Raw genomic sequence first — 17859 nt, forward strand, 5'->3', positions numbered from 1 at the left:
TTATTCAGATGACACCACTGGAAACCCCCGACTTTAAATGACTGATTTTAAACACAACAGGGGGTCAGAGGGCTGAAATTTAATTCAGCCATCATGGGCTCAGTTTAATGGATTGTATTATTTTGATCAAGCTGAAGGAATATTTCCTGTGCACAGTCTGGAAACTTTATGGTCTCTTAACACGGCAATGTTTTAGTCTCTTAAAAAGGTTGCCATGAGGCTAAATGTGGCACAGCCTACATGTCATAGTAAGATGTCATAGTAAGATATTTCCATGCTTTTTGCACAAAAAAGTAAAACCCTATCAGCAGCCAAAATATTTTTGGAGAGGAAGAAAACATATGTAAATAAGTAGGATGTATTTGTACAAAAACCTGTCTATGTGCAAGTTTGTGCTAGCATGTAAGTTTGAAAAGTTCTTTAAATTTAAATACAAGATAAATCTTGTATATTATCTCTAATATAATATGTTGTTTTTTTAAGTGTACATTCAAGACCCAATTACCTTTAGTAAGTAGTATCAAAGTTATAGAAAAGCTGAGACGGCCATTGCCCAGACTGACCAGGTGGGTTGTGGCTGCTCACACCATTAGGCCATTCCCAGTGTCAATTAAATCCAAATGGGTTTCTTGAGGATAAGAAAACAGGGATTTCAATAGTATCACTGCTTATTAAAGAATGAGACAATGAGCATGCAGGCATTAATGACAAAACTAGAGGTTTTGCAAATTAAGATACAGTGACCCCCAAAAGTAAGGTTAAAATATAAAAATGTAATTGCATTAGATACAGCTTACTGTATCAAACCAAGTGGCATGCAAACAAATGATGCTTTATCCAGAACTAACCTTTCTTAGCCATTTTTGCAATTACTTTTTTAATTGGACCCAAGGTGATTTTTAATGGTTGTGTGGAGTCAGTTCCCCTTAAATTAATGGTTCACCCAAAAATGAAAATTCTCTCAACATTTACTCACCTCAAGCCATGTGTATGACTTTCTTTCTTCTGCAGAACACAAACAAAGATTTTAAGAAGAATATCTCTGTAGGTCCATACAATGCAAGTGAGTAGTGACCAAAAAGCACATTAAGGCAGCATAAAAGTAATCCATAAATCTCCAGTGTTTTAATCCAGTGTTTTAAATTAGTCTTCTGAAGCGATCCAATCAGTTTTGGGTGAAAAAAGTCTAAAATGTAACTTTTTTTTCACTGTAATTTTGCCATTGCAGTCTCTAGGTATGATCATCGTTTCAAGTTCGATTACACTTCCTAGTGCTTGATGCATGCACACAGCTCTAGATGGTGCTAGTGTAATCGAGATTGAAGTCATGATCACAAAGGAGACTACTCAATCAAAATTTATAGTGAAAAAGGAGTTATATTTTGGTTTGTTCTCACCCAAAACATGATTGTATTGCTTCAGGTGACATGGATTAAACCACTGGAGTCTTGTGCACTAACTTTTATGCTGCCTTTATGTGCCTTTTGGAGCTTCAAAGTTTTGGTCACATGCATTCTAAGGAACTACAGAGCAGAGATATCCATCTAAAAATCTTCAATTTTGTTCTGCAGAAGAAAGAATGTGATACACATCTGGGATGGCATGAGGGTGAGAAAATTATGAGAGAATTTACTTTTGAGTGAAGTTTTCCTTTAAGTTCATACAAGTGTCCTAGCAAAGTAACCACAGGTATAGTTTATCACATTATATGGAAATGTTCCACTTTTCAATGTTCAAAGTTTGACAACCAGAAAACATCCAAATCCTTTTTGTCTTAATTGAGAACAGTATATTTATTGTTTTTAATCGTTTTTATTGGGTTTCACTCAGGGCGCCATACAAGCTAGAACCGCCACTGCAAATACTCTTTGGGCCATGGAAGATGAAACATCTGCAATTTACATTTTGGATTTACTCGTTTGTCAATCTAAGTTAGTGATGTAGTAAAATATCTTGTATCCTCTCTGTGTCAAGTCTTACCAGTCTTTTAATGGAGCCTGAGAAAAAGACCCTTTACATACACACACTATATTGGAAAACAGGTAAAGCTGATCTGCTATTGATTAAGACTGAGATGAGTCCATAGATGCATGTACAAAATCACAGACCAAACATTAGTGGTAGCAGTTTTAGAGAGAGTATGATGCCTCAGTTTATGAGAGAAAGAGAAGATGAAAATATTGTAGAAGAATGTATTCATATGATCTTCAGGGACAAAGAAAGAGAAAAGGACACACAGGGGGGTGGAGGAAGAGAAGAGGCCAGGCCGAGAGGGCTTACTATAAATTGTCAAGACGGAAAAACAAATAGATATCAGAGAGTGTACCATGGTTTAAATGTTGAGGAGACATGAGATCGTCAGCCAAAATGCTCAAACACAGAAAGGCCGATAAGCAAAGCCATCCATTGCACCAGATTATTTAAAACTGAGGGCAAAGAATATGATGCGGTACACGGCAGAGACTATTTCCATTAAGAGCTGACTGTATACATGAGTATTCTTTTACTATTTTTATTTTTTTTTATTTTATAAATGAAATAACAGAATTAAATCACTTGCCCAAGTGAGTGACAGTTTGTGTGCCAAAACAGGGTTTATGAGCCATAAGCATGACATGTCATGCAAGTCTAAATCTACAGTCTCTATTAAAAGGCAGTAAGGAATTTTGTCTGTTAACTATAAATAACTAAAAATCAGACATTGCTTTATCTGAAAGCAGAACACTAGCAGGGAATAACAAATAATCTAGAATCAGATTTCCCTGAAAATCTTTATTTTTATTTGGGTCATCATATATATATATATATATATATATATATATATATATATATATATATATATATATATATATATACAGTTGAAGTCAGAAGTTTACATACATCTTTGCCTAACATTTAATCGTAGAAAACCTTCCCTGTCTTAGGTCAGTTAGGATCACTACTTTATTTTAAGAATGTGAAATGTCAGAATAATAGTAGAGAGAATGACTTATTTCAGCTTTTATTTCTTTCATCACATTCCCAGTAGGTCAGAAGTTTACATACACTTTGTTAGTATTTGGTACCATTACCTTTAAATTGTTTAACTTGGGTCAAACATTTTGGATAGCCTTCCACAAGCTTCTCACTATAAGTTGCTGGAATTTTGGCCCATTCCTCCAGATAGAACTGGTGTAACTGAGTCAGGTTTGCAGGCCTCCTTGCTCGCACACGCTTTTTCAGTTCTGCCCCCAATTTTTCTATCTGACTGAGGTCAGGACTTTGTGGTGGCCACTCTATTGCCTTGACTTTGTTGTCCTTAAGCCATTTTGCCACAACTTTGGAGACATGCTTGTGGTCATTGTCCATTTGGAAGTCCTATTTGCGACCGAGCTTTAACTTCCTGGCCGATGTCTTGAGATGTTGCTTCAATATATCCGCATAATTTTCCTTCCTCATGATGCCATCTATTTTGTGAAGTGCACCAGTCTCTCCTGCAGCAAAGCACCCCCACAACATGATGCTGCCACCCCCATGCTTCACGGTTGGGATGGTGTTCTTCGGCTTGCAAGCCTCACCCTTTTTCCTCCAAACATAACAATGGTCATTATGGCCAAACAGTTCAAATTTTGTTTCATTAGACCAGAGGACATTTCTCCAAAAAGTAAGATCTTTGTCCCCATGTGCACTTGCAATCTGTAGTCTGATTGAGGAGAATCTTCACAAGGTCCTTTGCTGTTGTTTTGGGATTGATTTGCACTTTTTGCACCAAATTACTTTCATCTCTAGGAGACAGAATTTCCTTCCTGAGCAGAATGATGGCTGCGTGGTCCCATGGTGTTTATACTTGCGTACTATTGTTTGTACAGATTAACGTGGTACCTTCAGTCATTTGGAAATTGCTCCCAAGGATGAACCAGACTTGTGGAGGTCCACAGTTTTGTTTGTTTTTTTGTTTTTTTTCTGAGGATTTCTTTTGATTTTCCCATGATTTCAAGAGGCACTGAGTTTGAAGGTAGGCCTTAAAATATATCCGCAGGTACATCTCCTATCAGAAGCTAATTGGCTAATTATCTAAAGGCTTGACATCATTTTCTGGAATTCTCCAAGCTGCTTAAAGGCACAGTTAACTTAGTGTATGTAAACTTCTGACCCACTGGAATTGTGATATAGTCAATTAAATGTGAAACAGTCTGTCAGTAAACAATTGTTGGAAAAATTACTTGTGTCACGCACAAAGTAGATGTCCTAAATGCAGGGGCATAGACCCCCCCAATAATAATAACAAGCGAGTACAACCCCCCAACCCCCCCCCCCCCCCCCCCCCCCCAATGTTACAACCAAATTTACGCACTTGCCTAAACGACTTGTCAAAACTATAGTTTGCTAATATTAAATCTGTGGAGTGGTTAAAAAATAAGTTTTAATGACTTCAACCTAGTGTATGTAAACTTCTGACTTCGACTGTATAACACAGCAGTCCTGCTCTGGGATGTTGACACAAGGCTGTTATTCTTGTTCTCCAGCTGGCTAGCCTTCTGGGTGTTTCCTTTGGCTCTATTGGGAGGAAGAGAGGATCAGAAACAGCTGAGAGCACTGGACTCCTTATCTTTCTCAGTTTCTGTAGTGAGGTCAGGTGACTAGTCTATTGCTCCCCAATATTAATGCCAAAGATGAAGACATTTATTTTCTTGCTCAGAAAGTGCATCACCTTCATGAGAGAGAGCTGAGATAGAAATTAGTGAGTGTGAATTAAAAACCCTAATAGGTCATGTTCCTTCTGAAAAAGAAGTATAACAAAACCAGTCGTTAACAAAAAAAAAAAAAAAAATGAAAGCTTGACTTCCTGCATTACTTAGATAATCTCTAAATTTTTTGAGAAAAATGAAAGTTGAATTAAAGGAATGGTTCTCCCAAAAATTAAAATTCTATCTTCATTTACTCACCCTCATGCCATCCCAGATGTGTGTGACTTGCTTTCTTCTGCTGAACACAAAGTTTTTTTGAAGAATATCTCAGCTCTGTTGGTCCTCACAATGCTACTGAATGGGTACCAACATTTTTAAACCCCAAAAACACATAAAAGCAGCATAAAAGTAATCCATAAGACTGCAATGGTTAAATCCATGTCTTCAGAAGCAATATGATAGGTATGGGTGGGAAACAGATCGATATTTAAATCCTTTTTTACTATCAATCTCCACTTTCACTTTCTTTTTCTTCATGCATATCACCACCTACTGGGCAGGGAGGAGAATTTGTTGTAAAAAGGACTAAAATAGTGATTTCGTTTCTCACCCACATCTACCATATCAGTATATCGTGAACACAAATCCGGGCACTGGCAAGGGTGTTAATCCACTGAACATTGGGACACTTATGAATTAGTCACCTGTGACACAATAGCGAGCTCACGCATTCAAGCACAGCTGTTGTTAATTAACAACGAAAATGTAGAAATGACACTATAGTGCACTTTCGAGGTAGATATTAAAATGTATTGTGTAATTATGAAGACAAATGACATAAATAAAGAAATAAAAATATAAAGGAGTGTATTTTTAACATTCTTCTAACAACTCTAATATTTAAAAGATTGTTTCCCTTTCATGGCAATAATGGATGTTACAAATGCCTCTTTTAAAAATAAAATAAGGCTTTGACTTCATAGCTTTACACTTGTGCTCGTCTTCTAACGACTTGAAAGACTTAAAAGACACGACGGTACTTCCGTTAAGGAAGCATAGTAAGCAAGGATGCTCCCTGGGTTTTTTTCTTCTTCTTCTTTTTTTTTTTCAGTGCATTGTGTGAATTTTTAGGGAGCAAACGTTTCAGGGAACTGTGATTGAGACAGCCCTAGAAATGGCCGACTCCCTGACCAGTGCCCTGACTACTAAACAAGGGAGCTGATTGAAACACGTCCATAGATTTAACCACTGGAGTCTAATCGATTACTTTTATGCTACCTTTATGTGCTTTTTATGGCTTCAAACTTTTGGCACCCACTCACTTGCATCGTATGGACCTACAGAGCTGAAATCTTCTTCTAAAAATCATCTGTGTGGGTCAATGTTAATTTTTAGGTGAAACTGAAAGCGCACTGCTCTTTATGCCTGATGTATTGTGTTTGACTTTCATGCCTAGATATAATGGCTACATCTACAAAAACAAAACATCATACTCTGTTTGTGGACTTCGATAGCAAACAGCTTCAAATAATGATTAAAAAAAAACAAAAAAAAAACAGTTTCCATTTGTAACATACTGTATGGGTCAGTCCTGGAACAAGTCATGCTTTGAGTCTAACATATCTGTTATTTGCTAAAGGGCTGCTTTTCTCACCAGGCCCAAAAGAGTTAATCATCTGTATTATTTATTGATAGGCCAATTGGTGCTAAGGGATTCAATCAAGAACAATAAGTCCACTACAATAAGTCCTAACCCTAAACCAAGATGGATAATTACCAATATGAATACTGGTGTCTGTGCAAATAACAATAATCAACAATTTATTCATTTGGAGTGTTTTGTATGGAGTGTGAACATTGTACAGTAGGCAGAAACTGCAATTTGAAAATCTTGAAATTAATGTATGGATTCAGATGGGAAAAATGTATTTGTATTTTAAATGTTATTTATTTCTTTACTTAATTTTATTTTATGTAGCCTTACCCTGCAGTTCGTTCACCCACCGCCTATGTACAGACAAAGATGTGATGCCATGTACAGTATTCAATGATATGTTTAGAATATGAAAACATGAGGGGCAGTGAAAATGCATGTTAGATCCAGTGTTCACAAGACCTCTCTCTCTCTGTCAGAAGATATATCCATATATCAGAGTTCTGTCTGATATCCAAAACCAGTCCAGTCAATCACTCTGCTACCATGCCAAGGGTCAGAAGAGTCAGCAGGGGGAATATAGCAGAAGGCAGGAGACAAAGTGATGGTAAAAATGAGCAGAGTTTATTGAATAATCTTAATTGCGTCATTCTCAATGCTCAGTCTGACTTTGTCTGACCAGCACAAATTCAACAAGTGTTACTATACCATGCAAAGTCAATGGACAATTACTTCTTCACAACATCTTTCCATGACATTGAAGACCTTGAAATTGAAACTCTTTATCTCTAACTTGTGAGACAATATAGCACACAACATAAAATTAAACAACTTGACAAATAACAATATGAAAAATGAATTTAAAAAAAATATTATTTAAAAATGATATATGTATGAATAATAAAATAATATGAAAAAATAGAAAGACATTAATTAAGACTTTGTTTGTATGTACAATATGTTTGCTCTCTTTAAGTAACACACACTCACACACTAACAAGCACACACACAGACAGACACACAAACACACTCTTACCCAGCCGTCCAATCACAGTGGAGGAGGGGCGGGACAAATACCACACCGACCAACCATCACATCCTACTTGTACAACGACTGAACATCAATGGAGAAGAGATTGTCTGTACCAGATGACATTCCCGGACTACACAGTATTAATATGAAAAAATAATGCTTCAGCCTTCCCTTCATCCAGAGCAAGGGCCAGAGCAATTACTCTTCCTTGTGCCGACATTTTTACATTCAGTACTTGTTGATAACACAAACTATCTGCGGAATGAGGTACTTGCAACACACTACTTTCACGGATATTCCGTATCATAGCAACCAAAGCGTCTCAGCTGATAAAAACGCTGCGCCTCCAAAGCGCTCTCAAGCGCCCCCAGCTGGGCATATTCAGAAGAGCGCATGGCACTTTCAGCTGCAAAAAACGCTTTGGTAGACACACGACCTTAGACGTTCCGTCGGTCGCTTGGATTTTGGCGCGGAGTTCAAGGCCATACTGCTGCATGGTGCTGCCTGCTCTGTCTCGTCTGTCCGTGCGCTGTCAGTGTCCTCTTTGCTCCGCGACGTTATCACTGCGTGCGAAAAGGGACGTGAGAGCGTGAGAACAGTGTCAATTGCGTGAGTCTCATGCTCAGTGCGTGAGAGTTGGCAGCCCTAAAAGCAAATTCCAAATGTAGGCTACAACTAGGTACCAAATCTCTCAGGCCTTGGGAGTTTGCTGGTGATTACTCTTAAGTGGAACCAGCTTAGAAATTTACTTGACCATATTTTCACATCTTATTAACTCACTTTGTTTTGATTTCTATTCACTGAACCAGACCCATTCACAATGTAGAAAAACAGAGAGAGAGAGAGAGAGAGAGAGAGCGAGCTTACCTCTGTGGAGACAAGACTGGCAGTGTCACTCATCTTCAAGTGTCAGTAACAGAATCAGACTCCAGACCCTAAAGTCCTGTATATTTCCTTAGTAAAGCCGAAGAGATAATGAACTTTCATTTATTAATTTCCATCAAGACAGGATCACTCAAACTGTAAACACTGCTTGTTTACAGTAGGCTAATTAACTGTTACATTGTTTCAGTGCTTCAGTACCACTGACACACTGCTAAAAAAGCTCACAAGGCTGGAATTTAAGTCTTTTAAAAATTAAATGTGCACGAGGGAAGGACATATCAAAATGTAAACAGGAAAAATGGATCAGCCCCTTCCCAAAAGAACTCTTGAGAGATTTGCTCTAAAAGCAGCCAGACATTTGCTAACATTTCTGAAATGTGTGTGTGAGAATTCTGCAGGCTATATTTCAACTTCATTAAACTACCAGAGAGATCATGAGCATGAGAGAAATGTCAGACTGTCACATATTTCACATGTGCACTTTCAGTCATTTATTTAGGTATCTCACATAAGTCACATTCCTAGTAGCCCATAGTAGCCCATTCACATTGCCTCTTAATAGATAAAAGATTGAGATAAATACACCACAAATTAAAAATTATTTATCAAATGAAATTTGAAAGTAAATGTCAAGGCTTTCTTGCTAATTTAGGCTTATTTACTGATGATTAAGTGGTCTGTGAGGATTATAGTAACCGTCAAGGGCATAGATTCCAGGGGGGATGGAGGGGAGATAATCCCAATAATCAAAACAAGCAAGTAACACCTCCCCCCCACCCCCTGACACCGTCAGTTTAGGACATGTGAGGCATCTATTTCTCAAACTAGAGACTCTGATGTACTTATCCTCTTGTTTAGTTGTACATCTGGCCTTCCACATCTCTTTCTGTCCTTGTTAGAGCCAGTTGTCCTTTGTCTTTGAAGATTGTAGTGTACACCTTTGTATGAAATCTTCAGTTTTTTGGCAGTTTCAAGCATTGTATAGCATTCATTCTTCAAAACAATGATTGACTGATGAGTTTCTAGAGAAAGCTGTTTCTTTTTTGCCATTTTTGACCTAATATTGTCCTTAAGATATGTCAGTCTATTGCATACTGTGGCAACTCAAAAACAAACACAAAGACAATGTTAAGCTTCATTTAACGAACCAAATAGCTTTCAACTGTGTTTGATATAATGGCAAGTGATTTTCTAGTACCAAATTAGCAATTTAGCATGATTACTCAAGGATAAGGTGTTGGCGTGATGGCTGCTGGAAATGGGGCTTGTTAGATTTGATCAAAAATGACTTTTTCCCAAATAGTGATGGTGCTGTTTTTTTACATCAGTAATGCCCTGACTATAATTTGTGATCAGTTGAATGCCACTTTGGTGAATGAAAGAATTTGGTGAATTTCCTTCCGAAACAGCAAAATCTGTACATTATTCCAAACTTTTGGCCACCAGTGTACTTCTCACTGTTCTAAAATGTCTGAGTCACTGCAGTTTTATTGATTATGATGCTTCAGAAGCTGCTGTGTTTGACTGTGAATTTCTGTCTTTACAGATTCCAAACCATTGCATCTGTGTTCATCTTGTCCTTGTCCTTCAAATAGTGGGATTTCTGCTAAGATTAATAAAAAAGGATTTTAGCATTCAGGAACAGAGTATTTGCTGAAAGGAATGTTCTGGGTTAAATACATGTGAAGCTCAATTGACAGCATTTGACGAATAATGTTGATTGCCACAAAAAGTAATTTCAACTCGTCCCTCCTATTCTTAAATAAAAATAAAAATAAAATAATAATTTAGGTTACAGTGAGGCACTTTAATGCAGAAATGTGAAGCTTGTAATTTTATGAAAGCACTTACATGAATTCTTCTGTTAAAATGTGTGTTATTTCAGATGTAAAAGTTTGTTAGAATTGTCATTTTTATGGTCATTTTAGGATTTTAATGTTTATGGCATTAGGTCGTCATGGCAACAAAGTTGTAAATTGCACATAACTTTACACAGAAAAGGTTAATTAGCAATTTTATCACACTAAAATCATGTTAACACAAATTGTTTACATCTTGTTGCTATACTTTTTAACATTTTAATGTTTATGAATTGGCCCGAGGGGGGACGAGTCGAAATTTATTTTTATGGTAATCAACATTATGCCACAAAATGCTGTTGATTGAGCTTAAATTGTATTGAACTTGGAATATTCCTTTAAATAAAATTAGCAGGATGATTTTCTTATTTTACCAGTTTTGTTGGAACATCTGTTGATTTTTTTATTCATGTCTGAATGGGAGTCTACTGATTGTTCACCTGCAAGAGACAATGGTGTACATGAACTATAAGCTTTGAGGAAATTGTGTAGTGGCAGAGTGAAGAATTGTATTTACCTCTCAGTCTAAAACATTGTGACAGAGCTATAGATACAGTGATCAGAAATATGAAGACGGAGGCAGCAGTTCCCCACCATGACCTCCTGCGGTCATACTCATTATCATCTGAACAAAAATATAAGAATCCAATTTAATAATAATAATAATTTTATTCAATCTCCCAATCTATCTAAAACAAATTTTGAAAGTTCCCAAAATTGTAAGTTTTGGTGGTCATTTTAGTCATTTACTCAATTTAAATGATCCTATTCAATTGTTTTATGCATATTACAGTAAGCAAATCTTACCAGTCACATGAATTGTAATGTTGACGTGGGTTTGGATCTGGTGTCTCATTTGGAAACCGTAAAATGTGCAGGTGTAGGCACTGTTGTGTACCAAGCTGTCTGGGTTTAGAAGATGAAAGGAACCTTTGCCTATATGAGCCTGTTCTATGTCTAGCTTGGCTTTACTTTTCCACAGGTTAGTGATCCGACGGGGCCGGCTGTCATAGGTGAAGATGACGATAGGTACTGTGGATCTGATGAAGGTCCAAGTAAGGGTGAAACTGTGGTGAGGTTGAGGCACCATGCAGAGAACCAAGATTCAAATAGATTCCAATTTTACAGAGCTAAGCAATTTAGGTTGACTGCATATAGCTTAGATAATTTAATCTTGGAAAAACATAATGAGAAATGTTTGAGTTCACACTGAAATCTCTGTCAAACTCTGTTTGACTTCTGTGCACAGTTTGAGCAATTTTCTAGATATCTTTTGAAACTCTAGAGGAATGCACATGTTTCGTGAGTTTACCGTTATGCCTTGGTGTTTCAGCGTTGCGGTCCACACCTGAATTCCATCTGCTGAGACAACAGAGCAGAGTATGTGTGGTCAGAAATGTTGCCCATCATGCTGATAGTGCTTTCAACAGTGACCAGGCCTTTGGAGTCTGACATTTTACGAGTGAAGTTCTTGAGGCTTCTGGTATCACTAGGTGGATCAGTAGACCACGTGACCTTAGGAGCTGGATAGATGTTCTGGGACAGTTAAGACATTTCCTTGTAGGCTGCTTAAAAAGATAAATGAATCACAAAATGTGATTGTTCTCTTTTACCTGGGTCATTAATCTGAGACTAATGGAGTTTCCTATAAGTGCTGCTTTGATCAATGCACTAAGCCAACAGCTATGGCCGAACAACTTAAATGCTAAGTGATGTAAACCACAGACAACATTTAGACAAATAACACCATTTCACCTCAATAAATGAGCAAATATATACATAAAATTGTAACACTTTACAATAAGATAGTATTTGTTAACACAATAGTTAATATGATCAGTACTTTTACAGCATGTATTAATCTTGCTTTATGTGTATTTCTACATAATCTGATAGTTTTTGTAACATTAAAAGTTTAATATGTTAATGCAATATAAATTTAGATGAACAAACGTTAGTGCAAACAATAGTACTTTGATGAATTATCATTAACAAAGATTTATAAAATTCCTAAAAAGTCAGTATTCATTGTTAGTTCATGATCCCCAATACACTGACTAATGTTAATGCATACAACCTTATTGTAAAGAGTTGCAAATAAAATAAACACATTTTTGTATTAATGTGCCAGTGTATGCACTTATAAAATGGACACTTCTTTCCCTCTCATTAAATGTTCAAATAATTTGATTATTTTATTTTTTATTGTAATATAAATAATTTTATGTATATTATACATTAAACAAACATTAAACAACATATTTATTCAATATTACAAATGAAAACTTAAAATGTTTCTGGTAAAATAACACCTTGCGCCTTAGAATAGTTTGTCTTTCAAAAAGGAACAACTTAAACATCAAACAATGTACATTGTAAAAAACTATTGTGCTGGTTTTACTCCAAAAAATTGAGGCAACTATTTTTGTTTGACATATTAGACTTTACATGTAATGCCAACTCAAATTTATCAATTTACAGGCCATTTTTTAAAGTTATAAAGGCAATATTTATTTTGTAGGGAACTACCATTATTATCAAGTAATATATTTTTTTTCTGATAGACTACACAGATTTTTAAGTTAGTTACACTTGATTTTCAAGTGCATTTAATTTATATTCCAAGTTTCCTAATATAGCCTATTTATTATAAAAAGTGTAGTCAACAAGTGTTTCAAAAGAAATTCAAAATATTTATTCATATTACAATGTTACAAATTCATTAAACATTTCAACAGCAATACATCTGTAAATGTATCCAAGAAAAATACAAAAACACACCAATTTACACCAGTCAGCCACAACATTAATACCACCTGCCTAATATTATGTAGGTCCATAGAAACAGGTTTGGTATCAAAATATGTACAAGACAGAAACAGTACCTATTATTTCACCATGAACTAGTTAAATTTGTTCTTAATGTTATACACTAAATAAAGTTTAGAACCTAACTTCCTGTGAAATTTACAATGTTGCAGCAACATCACATACAAAAAAAAAAAAAAAATGACAGTAGCACAGACTGTCATATATATATATATATATATATATATATATGCAAGAAAACCTAAAAGGTACATTTGTTTTTTTCATCTGAAACATCATAAACCTCTGCTCTCTCTTAATGATTATCCCAACTTTTGGACTGTTGTCATCAGTAACTTTGCTGGGTAAAAATATACCCAGCAAAGTTAAAACAAAGTTTTAAAACAGAATTCTTTGTAATCAAAATCACTTTACAACACCCACACAGTGAGAGATAGGCTGGCAGACAACAATAACAATTTAAAAGGTAGAAATGTATTGTCTGTTTGGGTAAACAAGATTCCAGACTGTAGAAATTCACTCAAATTTGCTTTGTGGGGTAATTAATATTTAAGACGTAGAGCGCTTTGAAGCAAATGTCCACTGTGCACCACAATGTATTTTGTTGAAGCGCTTCTCAGTGAATGACAACAAATGCCTGAAAGCACTGATTATTTTCTCCAAGCATCGGTGTGTATGGAAAAATGGCATCTTTTGCACGGTGCAGGAAATCAGCCACTGGTACCAACCTCTAAAAACAGAAATGACTGTGCATCAATGCATGAAGACTAAGTTTAAAACTTTAAATACACATCTTTTGGAGCAGTAAAATCATTATGCATCTGACACAATACTCATGACTTACAAGTGCTTCTAAAGTATTTAGTATTTTCAGTAACACTTTTCAATAACTTTGTATACATCAACAATAGTTACTACATTAAAGTAGCAATGAACAAAATTTTGGGTTAATGTAAATTTATGACATTTATTCATTGTTATTTCATAATGCATTAATGTTAACACACAGTGGTTAAAATAGTTCACCCAAAAAAATTATAATTCTCTCTTATTTATACAGCGTACATGAGTAGCGTATATGGACAGTGCTCTGCAGATGGGTCAAGGGCAAGAAATTCATTTACTAATGTTAACAAATAGGCCTAGAACCTTATTTTACTGTTACTGTATTTCCTTCTGAAGGTTACCCTAAAGGCCCTGGCATACTCACTGAGAAGTGCTTTTTTAATCTTCGCTCCAAGCCAAAAAGAAGTTAGAACCAGCTGAGCAATGGCATACTGTTTGTGAGCATACAATGCATTTTTCAGGATATTGCTAGATTTAAGAGCAGTTTTGATGGTGGGGCATCATGCAACTGAGCGTGGGTATGTGTATGTGCAAATGTGTGCATGTACATATTTAATCCTGTGATTTTAGAAATGTCCGTGTTAACTTACAGGATGTATGTCAATGAAAGCTTTCCTGGTTCCTGTGAAGCTTGGTCCGAACATTTTCCTTCCAATCGTGTATCAATGTTGAGAGCACAATAGGGACTAGAAAGGCAATTTCAACTTGTTTGTCTAAAATAAAATGAGAAAGTACAATTGTTCAATGTAAACAAAAAAAGTTGAAGTCTTGTTAAGAAAATCTGACTGCTATGACATTTGGATGTATGATGTGAAATTAATTTATGTAAAGAATAGTTCATCCCAAAATGAAAATTCTATCATCACTTAATCTTACTATGAATCCTACTCTTGATTAGTTATTATTTACTTTAACCTCATGCCGTACTAAACTCGTATGTTGTTATTTTTCCAATGGAACAAAAAATTTAATTTTTTTGAATGTTCTTCTAATTCCTTTATTCCATACGATGTCAGGACATAGTGACCAGTCTGTCAACCACCAAAATGGACATAAAAGTTTCTCCTTTCATGTGTAATGGCATGAGGGTGAGTAAGTAATGACAATTTTAATTTTGGGGTAAACCTTTTCCTTTACATAATTTAAATAGTGAAACCTGAATGACAGCACAGTCTTGCTGTTCTCTTAACTACAGACAATGTTCTTTATCCCCAATACCTGCAGTCATAGTTTCCGCATTGGAAAGCAGATGAAGAGCCACTTCTTTCTGTTGGCAAAGTGCAGGATCTAGTCCTTAAACACAGGCACTCAGTTCTCTTCGAGCTTTGAAGTGGAGTCAGGATTCAAAACTTAGAAGTCTAAGTAAAGAAAGATAAAAAGACAAACACTATCATATATTTGTAAGCCATGGTATTTGAGGTAAAACCAGAACCACAAAATTAACCATGATTACTACAGTCATAGTTACTACAATATCATTTTATTAAAACCATGGTTACTATAAGGATACGGCAGTATTACTGTAGTAAAATCATTGTTGTTACAATTTTACTATAGTAAAAAAAAAAAGAGGCAAGTTCCGCTAAAAAAAAAAAAAAAAAAAAAATGGTTACTAAAGACATGGATAGTACAATTAATATTACTGTAGTAAAACCCTGAAGAAATGAGTGTCGTGAGAACGAAAATCTGAAAGATGTGCTCAAATAAATGTATGTGATAATCTTTGGATGAGCGAAATTATTGATTCTAGACCATTGAATGCACAACACACGGTGGTGCGTTGGTCCGTCATCAACTATTTAAGCTTATTTAACAATATAAAAATAGTTCAAAGAAGTACTTAGTGGGGGGCCTGTGTATCTCAGCGAGTAAAGACGCTGACTACCACCCCTGGAGTCGCAAGTTCAAATCCAGGGTGTGCTGAGTGACTCCAACCAGGTCTCCAAAGCAACCAAATTGGCCCGGTTGCTAGGGAGGGTAGAGTCACATGGGGTACCTCCTCATGGTCACTATAATGTGGTTCTCGCTCTCAGTGGGGCACGTGGTGAGTTGTGCATGGATGCCACGGAGAGTAGCGTGAAGCCTCCACACGCACTATGTCTCCGTGGTAATGCGCTCAGCAAGCCACGTGATAAGATGTGCAGATTGACAGTCTCAGGTGCAGAGGCAACTGAGATTCGTCCTCCGCCACCTGGATTGAGGCGAATCACTACGCCACCACGAGGACTTAGAGCGCATTGGGAATTGGGCATTCCAAATTCGGGAGAAAAGGGGGGGAAATAAAAAAAAGAAAAAAAAAAAGAAGTACTTAGTTACAGGCAGGGCTGTAGCAAGGTATTCTGGGCCCCCTGACTGTATATTGCACAGGGCCCCTTTATATTACAAAAATACACTTTAGAATTTGTTGTCCCGTTACTTTATGAACAGGACGTTGTGATTGACTAAAATCATTGAATTGGCGTTCTTAAGAACAAATCACATCCTCTACAAACACCTGTTGGTTGGTGGGACACCACCTCATTCATCATGTGAGTTTGAGTGAGAGATAAAAGATAAAAGAGAGAGAGGGTGTGACAGATTTTTAAACTTTCGGAAGTTTGTGTAGTATTACATCAATGCAAGGGACAGTGGTTGAAGAGATTCTCTCAATTTGTCTAGTTTCTATGACAAAGAAATTATTTCCAACCCAGCCTGTTTGTTGTTATTTTCCTTCTTAAAATTGGATATGAGCAGCAACTAGGGAATGACATTTTAAGGTAAAGTTATGCAATGTCTAATGCGATTAAAGACTGCAATCTTCTCAGGAACATCGCCAGAACATATGGAATAGGAAACACTATTAACTTACAAGTAAGCTAGTGATATTTGATCAAAGCAATAACCACACCAATATATTTTAATTAAACCCACAGCTATTTATTCCGTTGTTGTCGAGACTGTTGAGTTTAAAAAGCTGCCGTTTTAAAATTTTCACCATATGTTCCGTAAAAAAGCGATTTCACATACCTACATAACTATTATGATTACATCTTCATAATATGCCTATTAATAGTTACTGAAGTGAATCGAGCAAGAAAATATGTGCGATTTGTTTTTCCATCGGCATGGAAGCCATCTAGACTAAAGTAAGATTTTCCCATAACGTTTGTGTTTGGATTTGGTTAGGAGAAACTGACCAGCGGTTACAGAAAAACTTCAACCTTATCACAGAGTGGCAATCGGACACAAAAAGGAGTGGATTGAGTGAGCTATATATGAGTGAATATTAAACTATGATTTTTATAATCCTGTTGATTTTCCACTCATGCCTGACAAGCAATTTTGGGGGGTGAAAATATGCCACTAGGGAAGGCACTGTCCACTTATGGCCATCCCCAATGACAGCCCTGAATTTTGAAACTATCCTGATTGAAAATAAGTCGAGTTGAAGAGTTGATTCCATCGACTCCAACGGATGGAGTCGGGAATCAGAGTCGACTCCAAAAAAACGCCCCTACTGGCCGCCGCATATCTCGCGTGCATGCATTTACAACCCGCCTACGTCAAGCCCTGAAGGAAAACACACACACACACACTGTGCACAACCACTTAGCGTTACAACAATACACTCAAAATTAAGTATTTTACAGTAATAAGTGCAGCTTCATATATTAAAACTTTAAAATGACTTTAAAATCATACTTATCTCACGGCATAATCTACTGTAGAGAGATGTTTCCTGCTGTTTAAACCAAATTGCATCATTCAAATTCAACAGTCAAGTCTTTTAAGTAAATTTAACTTAGATATTCAGGGTTGGGAGAGTTACTTTTGAAATGTATTCCACTACAGATTACAGAATACATGCTGTAAAATGTAATTTGTAACGTATTCCGTTAGATTACTCAAGGTCAGTAACGTATTCTAAATACTTTGAATCACTTCCTCAGCACTGGTAGATTTTTTCACTTGTTTTGACTATAAAAAATACACATGTTAAAAATACATTCTCTGAAAAACCTAAATATCTTATGCAATGTTGTTTCTAAAACAAGATAAATCAAATTGATCTTGTTTTAAGGATTTATAGATATTTTTACAGGAAAA

At 36.2% G+C, this 17859-nt stretch overlaps 1 long non-coding RNA gene across 1 annotated transcript; it reads right to left on the reverse strand.

Moving 5' to 3' along the window:
• Positions 1-12824: 12824 nt before the first annotated feature.
• Positions 12825-15288, reverse strand: LOC127432374 (uncharacterized). Its single transcript, XR_007895739.1, has 3 exons — positions 14992-15288; positions 14364-14486; positions 12825-13657 (listed from the first exon to the last, which is right to left on the reverse strand). It is a non-coding gene; the product is annotated as an uncharacterized LOC127432374 (long non-coding RNA).
• Between the last annotated feature and the right edge of the window lie 2571 nt (positions 15289-17859).

The sequence above is a fragment of the Myxocyprinus asiaticus genome, chromosome 42, assembly GCF_019703515.2.
Source record: "Myxocyprinus asiaticus isolate MX2 ecotype Aquarium Trade chromosome 42, UBuf_Myxa_2, whole genome shotgun sequence".
NCBI classification, from domain to species: Eukaryota; Metazoa; Chordata; class Actinopteri; order Cypriniformes; family Catostomidae; genus Myxocyprinus; species Myxocyprinus asiaticus.